Source organism: Miniopterus schreibersii, assembly GCF_964146895.1.
Source record: "Miniopterus schreibersii genome assembly, chromosome: 14".
NCBI lineage: Eukaryota > Metazoa > Chordata > Mammalia > Chiroptera > Miniopteridae > Miniopterus > Miniopterus schreibersii.
In genome coordinates this window covers 19891616-19906388 of record NC_138114.1, presented here as the reverse complement: position 1 = coordinate 19906388, position 14773 = coordinate 19891616, and the positions used below count along the sequence as shown (strand labels likewise).

Sequence of the window (14773 nt, the reverse complement as noted above, 5' to 3'; positions counted from 1 at the left end):
GGAGGAGCGGCACCCAGCCCCCCGGCGCGCGGGACCCGCGGTTCGACCCTCCGTGTCTGCTTCGCGTCCGCCGGCCGGCGCGGCCCGCCTTGGCTCCCGCACCGACCGCACCCACCCCGCCCCCGCGCATTAGAGTTTAGCTCCCCATCGGCCTGGGGAGGAGACGCGGTCAGGCTTTGTGGCCCTGGACTCCGGGTCAGCCCCCACTATTCATCAGCCCCCACTGTTCATTTGCTGATGCCCCTGAGCAAGACGCTTCCCCACCGCTCCTGGGTTTCTCTTGAGGGCATTGAGGATGTGCCCGGAGAGTGTGCGTGCCTCCTCCTAGGAGCGGGTGGGGACTCCACCCGCCGACCTCTGGAGAGGTCTCCAGCCACCTGCTTAGTAACTGTTTCCGGCGCCCACTGGGCTTTGCCTCATCTTCTGCCTTATTGCGGAGCAGGACGGTGGTAGTTGGACATGAACCAGCCTTGCAGTCCTGCCAGTACCACTTTCTAGCTGAGTGATCTTGGGGAAGTTCCTTCAGCTCTCTAGGCCATAGTTACCTCGTCTGTAAACAGAGACAGTAATTATATTCAACTTTTAGGATGGTGGTGGAGCTTAGTAGGCCAAGCACAGAGACCAGTGAAGAGCTCAGGAAGTGTGAGCCCTTTTTATTATTGTGGGCAGGGAAAATGGGTGCTCCTGGTGACCCTGTCCCAACAGACTGGATTTCTTTATGGAGATTTCAGACTAGGCTGGCCCCCACTTAGAAATGAAAACATCTTTCTACAGTCTAATTCCAGTCCTGCCTCTGTAGAATAGGCCCCTGCCCCCCACATACCACAGGGCAGACTTCCCTGGAAAGGGGAGAGGGGGTCACTGACATCCATTCCCCCCAAACACACACACACTTCTGGTCTCCTCCCCAGCTCCCCATTTGGTCTATTCTACCAGCAGGAAATGCTAGATCTGCCATCAGGCCTGGCTTTCCATGTGACCCCTGGCAGATGTGGCCTTGCCTAGTGGTCAAGAGATCCAGATCCAGTCTTGTTCTGTCACTGACTCACTGGGAGAGCTTAGGCAAATCACTTGCCTGTTGGAGGCCTCAGTGCTGTTAAATGACTTGCCTAGTTCAAAAACTAGGTGAGCCCAGCTCCCAATCCACATCTTAGACACTACATAATGTGGAAGAGAAATGAGCAGTGTGTTTGGGGGCCAGAGGATGGAGCATAGATCTGTTGGTGGAAACTCCAGGGAGGTAACAGGATGAATGTGGAATTGAGGTGGGGTGGTGGTGATCTGAGCTCTTATTTGGTGGTTCTCTCCCAGTGTTGCATCAGAGTCAACTAGAGAGTTTTAAAAACACTACAGATACCTGGGCATAAGTATTTATTTTAACTTATTTAAGCTCTCCAGGTAATTCTAGTGTGTACTCAGAGTTGAAAACTGCTGGGCTACATGATCTCATAGGCCTCCTGATTCTGATTCTGGGATGCTTCGCCTACCCCTTGCTTGTCTGGCCCCAGGAGCTCTTCTCTCAGAAGATCAGAGTTGAAAGAGGGAAGGCTAATATTGATGGGTGTGGAGGTGGGGATTTAGAGAAGGCCAGGTTGTCAGAAGGTCGGAGTTACATTTCTGGCCTCACCCCTTCCCTCCACATGTAATCACTGACCAGTCTCTTAACTTCCTTGTACCTCCACTTTCCCATCTGTAGTCTGGATAACTGATACTGTGCTCCATACCTCACTGGACTGTTTTAGGATCAGTAATGTAGGGAGAGAGTGACATGTGGGCAAGCCAAGTGCTATACAAAAGAAAGTTATATCATTAAAACTAAACTTGCCTGACCAGTGTGGTTCAGTTGGTTAGTGTTGTCCTTTGCACCAGAAGGTTGTGGGTTCGATTCCCGGTCAGGGCACATACCTAGGTTGTGGGTTCCATCCCCTGTTGAGGAGCATGTGGGAAGCAACTGATCCATGTTTCTCCCTCACAGTGAAGTTTCTCTCTCTCCAGTCTCTCTCTCTTTCTCTCCCTTCCTCCCTTTCTAAAATCAATTAAAAACACCGAAACTTGAATTTTTAAGGCCTTGGTCTGCCATTGTCCCCTACAACCCAGAGAGAAGACCACCTCATGGCCCTTGCTTTGCTGCTTCTCTTGGGGGAGGGTGGGACTCAGAACTTGGAATCCTTCCTCTCCAGCCAGCTGAGCTCACCTTACCAAGTCCTTGACTTCCCATCGCTGGAAGTATTTCTGCTTAAAAATCTTCCCACCCATGCCAAGAACTCAGCCACCTGCCAACTCTGCCAGGGCAGCTCCAGGTGCCAGAGTTTGACTGCAGGGCAGAAGCCCAGAGTGAGTGAGTAATTTGTTCGAGACTGGGTTTGCTGTTAATTGGAAATCATTACAGGAAAGCCCATTATGCCTGGTACCATCCCTCGGGAGGAGGAGTGGTGCCAAGGGTTGCTTGCTTTATAAGCCCAAAGTGCTAACACTTTCATCTCAGCCTTTAGGTTTGGAAGGGGCCATAAATTTTTACCATAACCATGCACCTTCTGTAAGACTTTTTGCTTTAAAACTTATTTTCAAATAAGGACATTGTACAAAATTTAAAAGTACAAAAGAGTAGTTACCAGTGACAAGCCTCCCTGCTTCCTCTCTGCCCTGGCCTGCACTGTCCAGAGAAGACATCTATTATCAGTTTCTTGTGATTCTTTTCTGAGCTAATATCCTAGCCTAGGATGTCCTACATGTGCATGTATTATATTCTTTTTCTTTCCACATAAAGTAGCACACTATACACAGTTCTGCCCTTACCTTTTCATTTAAATTTAAATCCATGTGCATTTTGGAGCTCTGCTAGGGATTGATTGCCTCATTCTGTTTGATGGCTGCACAGAATTCACTGTAGGCTATGCCAACATTTATTTAATCGGTCCCTAGCTGGGGAACTCAGGTTGTTTCCAATTTCTAGTTACTGTAAACAGTGCTGCAGTGAGCATCTTTGAACATGTTGCTTTGCACATATGTGTGCGTGTCTGCAGGATAATTTTCAGAAGTGGAATTGCTGGGTTAAAGGGTATGTGAATGAATCAATCATAAGTGTATGCAGCTTGATGAATTTTTACAAAGTGAACACACCTGTATAATGAGCCCCAGGGTCAGCCAATAGAATGGACAGCAGAAGCCAGAGCCCCCCTTGTTCCCACTTCCAGTCCCTACCCCTTCCCTCCAGTGGTCCTCACTACTGGGATGTCTAAAAGCATAGGACAGCTTTGTCTGGTTTGGTATGTGTGCTTACGATGTTGATAAATGTTAAATTGCCCCACATAGAGGTTTTATCAACTGTAACATTATTTGCTATATTTCTGTAAGCAGATTCACATCTTAAACTTAACTTCGTTTTTAAAAGAAGGGTCTTATGTCACTACTCCCAATGGGAAAACAATATTCCCTCATCAAAAATAGCAGGTAATGATTACAATAAATACAGTGCAAGGAAAACAGAATGTTATTAAATCCTAGCTAGTGGGTGCTGTAGGCTGTGAACCCAAGGCCTGCCCTCTGTGTTCAAAAAGCAGGTTGGCAGGTGTTTGAGAGGCTTAAAGACAGACTGGCACCAAAATTGAGATTTGCTCCTTTATGCAATGGGGCGGATGGAAAGGGAATTGAGCAATAAAAACTCTTCTCGGTCTATGAATCAATATGAGTACGACCTTGAACCACTTTCAGTGATCTCCTACTCCATCCTTGGGAGCCCACTCACTTTCAGAGGGGGACCTCGGGGCCCAGAGAGGATGTGTTTCAGGGTCACTCAGAGCTGGCATGAGCCCCCAGGTGTCCTCACCCCCAGTTCATCGCTCCTTCTCGTAGGTTGCTGAGGGTTCTCCATGAACAATGAGCTCACTCAGGCACTTGGAGCCAACTCTTCCCACCATGCAGGGTGAATCATTCTGACACATGTGCCCTCAGCCCACTGGGGACACACCTCTATTTTTAGCACTCACCACAGGGTATTCTAGAGATCCGTTTACATGGCTGTTTTTCCTTGCTGGACTGTGGGCTCCTGGAGGTCAGGGGTGTAGCTCATTCATATCTTTTTCCAAATGCTGGTCTCAGGGCTGGGCACTCAATAGGTGCTCAGGGAAGGCCTGTTGCATTGTGGTGGCCGAGTCCTAATCTGTGTTATGTAAATAAGGATTTGAGATGGCGGTGACTGGATTAGAGGCCGAGCAGGGTGTGTAGCCAGCAGTGGTTAGATTTTGCTGAAGTCTTGAATTTGCAAAGTGGGCAGAGCTGCTCATGGAGACACTGGCACTCTTTGAATATTAGTAGTAATATTAGGAAGAAAAAAACTTAGGGGGGTGAGTGGGAAGGAAGTGGATGTGGGTAAGTAGTGAAGGTAATGCATCAGAGGCAATATTAACTTTTCTTTGTCTTGTGCAAGCACGGACCCTGTAATCATAGCTTGGCCTGTGATTCTTTATATATCTCTATTATTTAACAAACGAGTAAGAGTGTGGACTCTGTACCTGGCTGCCTGGGTTCAAATCCCAATTCTGGCACTTACAGGTTGAGTGACTTAGGCACTAGCTTCCATGTGCCCCACTTGCTTTATTTGTAAAACGAGTGATATTAAAATCTACTGGAGAGTTGCTGAGATCATTACATGGATTAATATATAGGAAATGCTTAGAGCAATGCCTAGTACATGAGAAACACTATCAGCTACTTAAGGGTTAGGCTTTCTTCCCCTACCTTCCTTTCTATTCCAGGTGCCTAAGAGCCATAGACTGAGAATGAGAAAGGCCCTTAAAGGCACCTCTGGTGTGACCTTTTCATTTTATCCAGGAGAAAACAGAGGCCTGGAGAGAAGAAGCCAGTCTCTTGAGATCCCACAGCAAGTTAGTGATAGACCATGACCAGGACCCAGGTTGCCTGACTCCAGTTTCTTCATTGGGCCACTCTGACCTTTACCAGCCACCCCCCTTCTCCTGAAAGAAGCAGTCCCTCTCTGGTCTCAGGGCTCAGGGTGTAAGAGGACAGCACTTTTGGAAGGAGCCAGGTACCTGGCCTCCCACTTAAGCACTAGATGCAGCCAGGCGGCAAAGAAAGTAGATTCAGTTTCCAGCAGGAATTTCTAACTTTTGAAAAGACCTTTATTGACTTTGTGAAAGTAATATGTGCACATAGTCTAAAGAAATTTCAAGCAATTCAGGTAAGTACATTGAAGACAATAACAGTCACCTTCAGTTCTACCACTGAGAGGGAGCCACTGTTACATGTTGGCAAAAACCCATTGGGACACCTCCTTGTGTATATATACGTATTTTATTTCCTTAAACATAAAAATTGTGCTTGATTCATTAGGCAGGTCTATTTTCCTCTTGTTCTAGGCAAACATTTCAAAGTGAGGCAGACTTCATACTGGAGGAGTGGTCACCATGCCTGATGGGCTGTCAGAAAAGATCTGGAAGCTTTTAAGGACCTGTGCTCGGGCCTCAGGCAGAGAGGCCATCCCCTCACTCAGCCCGGCTCCGAGGTCTTTAAACTCCAGATGATCAGGAAGGCAGCCCCGAAAGGGGTTTGGAGAACGTTCCAATGCACTGATCTTCCAGATGAACAGAGCGAGCCCTGAGAAGGTCTCTTTGCTCTTAGTCCAGGCTTCTGAGCGTGATCCCTTATGGAAGGAAGGGATTATTTAAGTTGTAGGGCTGGACTGGGACCTCGCTGCCTTTGGTTGTTTATTCCTGAGAAGCAAGAGTAAGGACCTGCCTCCTTCCTCCCCCTGCCTGCCCGGTGCCTCTTCTCTCTGGGTGACTCACAATGCCAACCTGGGGTGGGGCTCAGTAAACCAGATAAGGACTTGATAATGAAAATTCTGTACCAGCCGGCTCCACATACAGGGAACGATGTCTTCTGGGTGAGCTCAGGACAGAGAAACCTTTCCCAGAAAGAACCTTTGGATCTGAGTGGGTTTGAATCGACATCTTATGAAAGTCAAGGAGAGTCCAGTCTTGACCTGCCATTCTTTCCAGCGTGGGGATGATTCCTTTGCTTATTTGGTTAACAAATACTTTTTTTTTAATCCTCACTTGAGGATATTTTTTCCATTGCTTTCTATAGAGAGTAGAAGGGAGAGATAGAGACAAGGAAACATCGATTGGTTGCCTCCCAAATGGAGCCTGCAACAGAGGTATGAGCCCTTGGCTGGAATCGAACTCAGGACCCTTCAGTCTGCAGGCCTGTGTTCTAACCACTGAGCCAAACTGGCTATTGCAACAAATGCTTTCTTGATGCCTATGTGTATGCCAGGCACTGTGATAGTTACTGGGAAACATCTATGAACAAGAAAGGCTTAGTTCAGGCCTTGGAAAACAGTCAAACAAGTAAATAAGCTAGTTTGTGATAGATGCTAACGAGGAAATTAGGGAGCATATGGGAAGAGATGGAAGTTCCTGCTTTAGATGGGTGTCAAGGAAGGACTTTAGGAGCTGACGTTTCAGCTGAGGCTCAAAGAGTGAGAAGCAGCCAGCCGTAAAAAAGGCCTGTAGAGAGCGTCTCAGAGGGAGGGGTAAGGTGAGGAGCTGGTCTGACTGCACAATCATGGACAAGTCAGGGACAACTCCCCTGCCTCAGTTTCCTTGTCTGTGGAAGGGGGTAACCATTGTCCAGGCTTGGATGCAGAGATGCCTCCAGGGCTGTCTTAGCAGAGTGTCCTGTGTGGCCAGCATTAGCGTGGATGCTGGGAGGCTCTGCTTCACTGGGCAGGAGCCCAGAGCTCACTGACTGTGGTGAGGGGCTGTGCGTGTCGAGGGGCATCTTGTACTTGTCCCACCACTTTGCTTTACCTCATTGGATCCTCAGAACAATCCTGTGAGCTGGGTAGACAGGGGCATTGTCCCATTTTATAGCTGAGGAGACTAAGGCCTTGAGAGGGGATGTGACTGGCACAACCAACCATTTGCATCCATCCTTGAGACAAGAGTTGTTCACTGTGGAAGCCATGCCTGCAGTGTTTTGATTAATTTTTTCAAAGGGGACTTTCCCACCAATGAAGGTGTTTGCATCTTGGCCTGCAGGGAAGTAAATATTTGCCCAGAGGGTAGAAGGAAAATAGCCTTGGCCTGGTCAGGGCTCAGAGCCCTCCCCCTTCCTGCGGGAGAGCCCCTCCCAGGATGCAGCATGTGGCCTTGGACCAGTCACACAGCCTCCCCAAGCTGTTTCCGGTACTAGGGATGGGCTGTGCTGGGTGAAGTGTGGGGTGACTTCGGAGGTGTTTGGGTCAGGCGGTCAGTTCCTGTGTGCTCATTGTATGCCCAGTGCTGTGGGCCCAGAGGGGGCTTGGCAGGGGGTGGAGGCTAGGCCCTAGCCCACCCTCTCACAGGTTGAGTGAAGTCTCCTAGCTGGAATGGGGCAGGGCTTCCAAGGCTGGCATCGAATTCTGAGACTGGGTCACTCCCTGAGGTCAAAAGACAGCACCTGCTAGCCCAGGGGGCCTTCACCGTGACTCGAAGCCTCCCACCCTAGAGGATTTGACAGGTACATACAAACAGGCCCCATCCTCAGAGTCCATGGGGCTGGGGTGGGGCCCAGGCACCCATCATTTTTAAACTTCCCCTGATGATTCTGATGTGCAGCTGGAGTGGAAGCCACAGCTCACAGCAGTGTCCGTGCAGGAATTCTGACGGACTGGCCTGGTTTCCAAGACAACTTTCTCTCCAGTTGAATCCTGTTCCCGGCTTTGCCGACAATCTGGACAGTCTCTGTGGGTGGGGAAGTTGGTGGACACGTTTGGATGAGGCTCACCACTGAGGGAGTGGGCCCGGGAAGGGAGAGAGCACATCGACCAGGGGATGAGGAGGAGGTGCTGGGGTGGGGGGAGTTGGTGTGCGGCCCAGGACTGGTGGGGGTGTATAGAGACCACCAGCCTCGCGGGGTGGGAGACTGGGCTTCTTCAGGGCACCAGGATGTACCTCAGAGGGTGGGGATGTGTGTCTATGGTTCTAGAAGTTTTTCCTTTTGGTTATTTTTACAACATCCTTTCATCTGGTCCATAGTTAACTTTGGAACTTGAAGGAGTCTCTATAGAAGTAGGCTTGAGTTTCTCTAGTCAGGGATTCACACACTTGGGAGGTGAGCTGTGATAAGTTTCCTCCCTTTAGCTATGACTCCAGTTTGAGGATGCTGAGGCATAGGCATCCAGGTGGGAAGCTGGTTGTGATCTCCAGGATCAGGGGCCTGTAATTCTGGCCCCCATGGGAGAGGTGCCACAGGTGGTGGGGAAGCAGAGTTCTAGGTAGGTGGCATGAGCTTACTTGGAGTCATGTGATGGCTAGTGACCAGTTATGGAAGAATGGGGAATTCTGGCTCTGACCAGTGAGCTCTGTAGTGTGTTGAATAGTGCCTCTCCCCGCCAAAAACCCCCAGATAATGTTTATGTCCCAGAATCTGTGAATGGGACCTTATTTGGAAAAAGGATCTTGCAAATATAATTAGGTTCAGGATCTTGAGATGAAACATCCTGGATGGCCTGAGTGTGCCTTAAATCCAGTGACAAGTGTCCTTATAAGAGAATGTCAGGGAGAGCTTTGAGGCGACACACGGACGTGGGGAAGGCTCTGTGAATGCAGAGGCAGGTAAGGCAAGGACTGCCTTAGAGCCATCAGAAGCTGGCAGAGGCAAGGGAAGCATGGCCCTGTGACACTTTGGCCTCCAGAATTGCGAGAGAATACCTTTCTGTTGTTTTAAGGCACCCAGTTTGTGGTAATTTATTACGACAGCCCCAGGAAATGAATGCAAGCCCTTTTTGCCTCACTAGGGAGAGGCTCAATTCAGCAGGGCCCTGAAAATCTCTTTCCCTCTGTGGGCTTTGCTGGAAACTGAAGAGGAGGCAGGGTTGTGGGCGAGGGGGACGGGGCGAGGTTGGCAGAGGGTAAAGCTTATAGCCCCACCCACCAGAGGCCGTGCCCCTCTTAGCTCTGTAGGCCCTCACACATCAAAGGCTGTGTTCTACAACCTGTTTCTTTCTTTTTTATCTAAATACATTTTTTATTGATTTGAGAGAGAGAGGGGAAGGGAGAGGGACAGAGAGGGAAACATCGATGAGAGAGAACCATTGATCGACTGCCTCCTGAATGTCCCCAACTGGGGATTGAACCTGCAACCCGGGCATGTGCCCTGATCGGGGATCGAACCAGCATCCTCTCAGTGCATGAGATGACACTCAACCAACTGAGCCACACCAGCCAGGGCTACAACCTATTTCTTATGGGCTTCCTCTCCGCAAGGAAAGCGTCCTAGAAAGAGGTTAAAACAGGGGAAGGGAATGCAAGTTAGCTAGCTCCTAGGAAGGGCTTCCTGGTTCTGAAAGTAGTTAAATCAAAACTGCTTGCCAAGTGGGACTGTAAAACATCTAGGATTCCCTTACAACCTTTCATAACAGGGATGTCACCCATCATTCGGGGCACTTAGGATGTGGCTTGGCATTCCAATTGGGTAGAACTTCCAAGGGTCTTGGAGGCCATCTGGTGCAGCCCCTTCCTTTCAGAGGGGAGGAAGCTGAGACCAGACCACACAGTAAGTGCCTCTGGTTCTAAGAGTGGCCAGTGGGACAGCCTCCGTTGCCCAGAGGGGACAATGGGCACTGTTCGGTAATTGCACGCCAGTACCATTCTCTCTGGCTCGGAGATGGGTGTCCCCATTCTAAATGGGCCTGCTGCTGGGCCTGGGGACAAAGGCCTGACATGTGGTTTATCACAGGCTGGCCTTCTTTGCAGGGCCAGAAAGAACTCAGGCAGTGGGAACCTGGTTCATGCCTCAGGTTTGGTTCTGCCCACCCTCTGATCTGGGACATCTGTTTTCCTGGCCCTATGTGAGCCAAGGGGACAGATGAGCCAGCCCGGTTGTTGTCCTTTGAGAAGCTGGCACTCCCTGAGTCCTAGCAGCATGCTCGGGACAGCTGCAGACATTCTGTGATCAGGATGGGGCCAGCCAGCAGCTCCTAGGAGGCTCTAGCAGGAACACTTAGTCAGCAGTGGACAGTTGGGCCCTGGGCTCCCAGAGGGACGGCCACAGCCACTCTTCCCATCCTCAGGCGCGGTACCCATGATCAGAGCAGAAACGAGCTGAGGACAGGAGTTGTCCAGGAGCCACAGCCCCTGGGAGGGGAGTGGAGCCTGTTTGTTTCTGTCTTCCGTCTCCTCTGCAGCCTCCTCAGGTGTGGTCTCACTTAGAGTTAAAGTTTCCCTTTGCAGTTAGATAGCCACCCTTGCTGCCCTCTGTCTAGCCTGGTGGCACCTTCCAATTCCTCTTCTTTTGTCTTTTTAAAGCTAACAGTTAATGAGCCCTCCCTGTGTGCTGGGCACTGGGCTGAGTTGTTTCCTAGGCATCCTCTTATTCAGTTCCCTGGCAACCCTCAGAGGCAGCCCTGTCGCAGCTCCATCCACACTGCGGTAGAGAGGGGCTCCGAGGGGTTAGGGAACTTGCAAGTAGATGCGGAGCCTCACTCTTTCTCTCTGCCAGACGTCTCATACCTTCCTGTCCCAGGGGTCCATCCTCAGTAGAAGGATGTCTTCAAGAGAGACTGGCTGTTTGAGGGGGCGTTGTTTGTTCATTGGTTTGTTCACTTAGCCAGTCATCTATTTCCTAGGCATATGGGTGTCCTCCAGTTCTCCTCGAGGCTCCAGGCAGGGGCCCTGGGCTCACTCAGAGAGGTGGGCTGCCTGCCACCCTCTGTGGGAAAGGAGGGAGCAGACCTAAAGTGGCACAAGGCACCTGGGCCAGGTCCTTATTGGGCTCTCTAGAGCTGCAGGAAGGCAGAAATGGAGCTGGCATCACTGTCCTTCAGAAACAGATTTTCCTTCTTGCCCGGCCAGGCGTGGCTTAGTGGTTGAGCGTCAACCTAGGATCCAGGTGATCGGGGTTCAATTCCCAGTCAGGGCACATGCCCAGGTTGCGGGCTCGATCCCCAGTTGGGGGCCTGCAGGAGGCAGCCGATCAATGACTCTCTCATCATTGATGTTTCTATCTCTCTCTCTTTCCCTCTCCTTTCCTCTCTCTGAAATCAATAAAGATATATTTAAAAGAAACAGATTTTTCTTTTTCTTTTCAGAGAGGGTATGCCGGGGGGGTGGGGAGAACTCTTGTTCCTGATGAAGGAGGGCAGCTTGTAGTGGAGAGAGCACTGCCCTGGGAGTCCAGACATTGGGTCACAGCTGCTGACCAATGGCTGATACTCTGTGTGATTTTGTGGGAGTGACAGCTTGTTTCTTGGCCTCAGATTCCCATCTGCAAAATAAGGGGGTTGAGCCAAAACAGCACCCACAAGATGACTTTAGGTGGTCCCTGGCAGAGCATTAAAAAATTTAATACATGCTCATTAAGAGCAATGTATATTAAAGAAAATAATTAGTGCTCTGGCTGGGTAGCACAATTGGTTAGTGTCTCCATATACCAATGTTGCGGGTTCAATCCCCTGGTCAGGGCACATATAAGAATCGACCAGTGAATGCATGAATGAGTGGAACAAGTCGATGTGTGTGTTTCTCTCCCCCTTCCTCTCTCTCTAAAAATCATACAATAAAAAGAATGGGGGAAAAAAGAAACTAATTAGTACCTTAAATCAATGATTTCATAGGTGTTGATTAGGTTAGGTCAGGACCATATTTATTTTGGTAAAAAATAAAGAAAAATAGTGGCACCTCCTGGCCAGGTATAGGCACTCAGCACAGTTTTTGAATCTGTTGATTTTAAAGAAAGAACAGGGATTCTCATGTGTTATAGCACCGTTCAGTTTACAAAGGCGTTTCCCCATCTCTCAGGGTCACTGAATGACCACTGGGCAGACCTTTTCATTCCTGTTTAACAGCAGAGGCACCCGAAGCTCAGGAGGAGAGTGGTCTGTCCGAGGTCACACAGCTCCTCAGTGAGGGAGTGCCTCACTTTACTGGTGACACCAGCCCAGCCTGAAGGAGAGGTGATCACAACCCTTACCTCCTCTCACTTTCAGCATGAGGGCTTCATCCTGATGTTGATTTGTTGTGTTTGTCTTAAAGTGGAGGAGGGGATTGAAGGTGACAGGTGACCCTTCTCTCCCTTCCTCCAAGCCTCCCACAAATAGGGAGGAGCAGGTCTTAAAGCCCTCAGGTCCTGTTTTCTGTAGGCTCTCCTGGCTGTGCAATTGGTAGGTTCCTGTCACAGGCTGTATTTAGCTGCAGTTAGCAGTGAAACATCTGGTTAGGGCATTAATTCCAGGCCTGAAGAGGCTTCCTGCCCCAGGCCTCTGGTGAGCCTACCCCTGCCACTGAGGCTTCTCAGGCCAAAGGGAGACTCTGTAAACAGACCTCTTCTTGGAAGAGGTGGAACTTGGATCTTGCTTGCTTTCTCAACTTTTTTATTGTAAAAAAGTAAAACATAGAAAAGGTGGAAAAATGATACAGTGAACACCCATATACCCTGCAACCAAAATTGATAATTTTAACATTTGGCCACGTCAGAGTAAGTTGCAGACATTATGACAGTTCCCAAATATCCCAGAATGCATCTCCGAAAAAAGAGTTCTTGGATATAACCACAATACCATTATAATGCCCAAGAAAATACTAAGACCATATTAAAACTTCTCCAATTGTCCCTAAGATGTTTCCCATAATGCATTAAAAAAAAAAATCAGGCCCTAGCCAGTTTTGCTCAGTGGTTAGAGCATCAGCCCCTGGACTGAAGGGTCTCTGGTTCGATTCCGGTTAAGGGCATGTACCTTGGTTGCAGGCTCAATCCCCAGCCCCATTCGGGGCTCAAGCGGGAGGCACCCAATCGATGTGTGTCTCTGACATCTATTTTCTCTCTCTCTGTCTCTCTCTCTCTGTCTGTCTCTCCCTCTCTCTTCCTCTTTCTCTCTCTTCCCCCTTCCACTCTCTCTGAAAAGCAATGGAAAAAAATATCCTCAGGTGAAGACTAAAAAAATTAGGATCCAGCACCACGGCTCATGTGTTGCATTGGATCTCATTTTAACAAAAAACAGGAGAGGTGACTTCTGAGGCCCTGAAAGTTCTGGAATCCTGGGGAAGAAGGCTGTGCATTATTTGTCTGCATTTGCCTCATCCACCAAGACCTACTGGGGCCTTGCCCTCTCCTTGCCTAGGGACATTCAGAAAGTACGTAGGGAAAGGCTTGCTGGGCCTGGAAAGTGGCAGGGAACTGTGGGGCCCCCTGCAAGAGCTTTCTTCCTGTTGGAAGGAGAGCTGCTCAGTGGCTTCATGCCAGACCCAGGACTCCTTGAGTGCCCACCCTTAGTCACCAGCTGCACACGCTGGGCCCTGTGCCAGGCACTGGGGGAGATGCTCTGAAGAGCTGGAAGACCCAGGGCCGGCTACCCACCGTCTGCTCGGGAGACCCAACTTGCCCTGGTGTTGTCCAATCATAGATGCTGTGGTTGCAAACAAGCAGTGTGTAGGAGGCTTTGGGGAAGTCAGTGTGCCCAGGGATGTGTGGGGCGGAGCTTCATTGTCCCTTGGTTATATGGTTGGGATGGAGCCGGGAGAGGCCCCTTCTCTTCTGCAGGATGGGGAGCCCTGAATCAGTAGTTCCTCGTCAAGCTGGGATGATGAAAATGAAACGTCTGAAAAAAATAAATAAACCCACAGAAAAGTTGAAAGAATTCACAGAATACCTGTGTGCCTCTGAGTTACCAACTGTTAACGTCTTGTCTTAATCTCTCTCAATAAATACATCTTTTTTTTTTTTTGCCAACCCCGCTGAAAGGAAGCTGCAGCCATTGTGGTCTCACCCTCAGACACCTCAGCTTTCGGCTTTTCAAAAAAGGCCTTCTCCCACATGCTGCCATTGTCCTGAAAATAATCACCATGGAATAAATCATCATCTATGCAGTTCATATGCAGATTTCCTCAGTTGTTTCCCAAGTGTCCTTTGTGGGATATTTTTCCATCCAGGATGCACTGAAGGTTTGAGCTTTGCTTTGGCTGTGGTGCGTCTCCTTGCTGCTCTTGATCCCCTTGTCCCCTCCAGGACTGTTGATCTGCAGAACATTAGTGTTGTGGATTTGCCTCCCAGTGTCCTTGTGATTGGGTTCAGGCGCACATTTCCTGCAGGAGCACTGCACATGGGATGCCTTAGGAGGTGCACAATGCCAGGTTAGGAGACGTGTGACGTCCGGCCACCCCACTGCCGGCCATGCCAAGTTTGATGGCCAGCCCTCTGCCTTGTAAATGTGCATTTCCCCATGATAACAGATGAGTAAGCCATGGGGTGACATTGGGGCTGTGTGAATACTCAGTTGGGTGAAAGAACGTTTGAAAGCCAATCTGAGCATGTGACTCCCCTACTTACATTATTTCAGTGATTTCCCTGTTTCAAGTTCAAAATATATGGAGTCTGCCCACTTCTCACCACCTTCATATGCCTGCCCTGGTCCAGGCTAATGTCACCTCGAATCTGGGATACTGCAGTAGACTCCTGTTTGCTCTCCCTCTGGCCTCAATCCCCCAGTCTGTCAGCATAGCAGTCAGAACAACTCATTTAAAAATCAAAGTCAGATCAGATCACTGGTCTGCAAACTTGTAGTGCCTTCCACCCAAAAGTCAGAGTCCTTGCAATGGCTTAAAAGGCTCCACCTGATCTGTGCCCTTACCCCTGCCCTCTCACCGTCTCTACACTCACCCCTCTGTCATGCTATAGCAGCTATTCCTTGAACTCATTTTCCAAGGTCTTGGTAGTTTCTTGGACGTTTGTCCACATGTCCATGTAGATGGCAGAGAGCCCTCCCCTACTTCAAGTC

The 14773-nt window shown here is 49.5% G+C and overlaps 1 protein-coding gene and 1 pseudogene across 4 annotated transcripts in view; one reads left to right on the top strand and one right to left on the bottom strand.

Annotated features, from left to right (window-relative positions):
* The window catches only part of LOC308567311 (small ribosomal subunit protein uS2-like), a 558798-nt pseudogene that overhangs the window by 490711 nt on the left and 53314 nt on the right, over positions 1 to 14773 (bottom strand). The gene's annotated exons all lie outside the window — the stretch shown is intronic.
* The window catches only part of TSPAN15 (tetraspanin 15), a 49312-nt gene that overhangs the window by 469 nt on the left and 34070 nt on the right, over positions 1 to 14773 (top strand). The window lies entirely within an intron of this gene.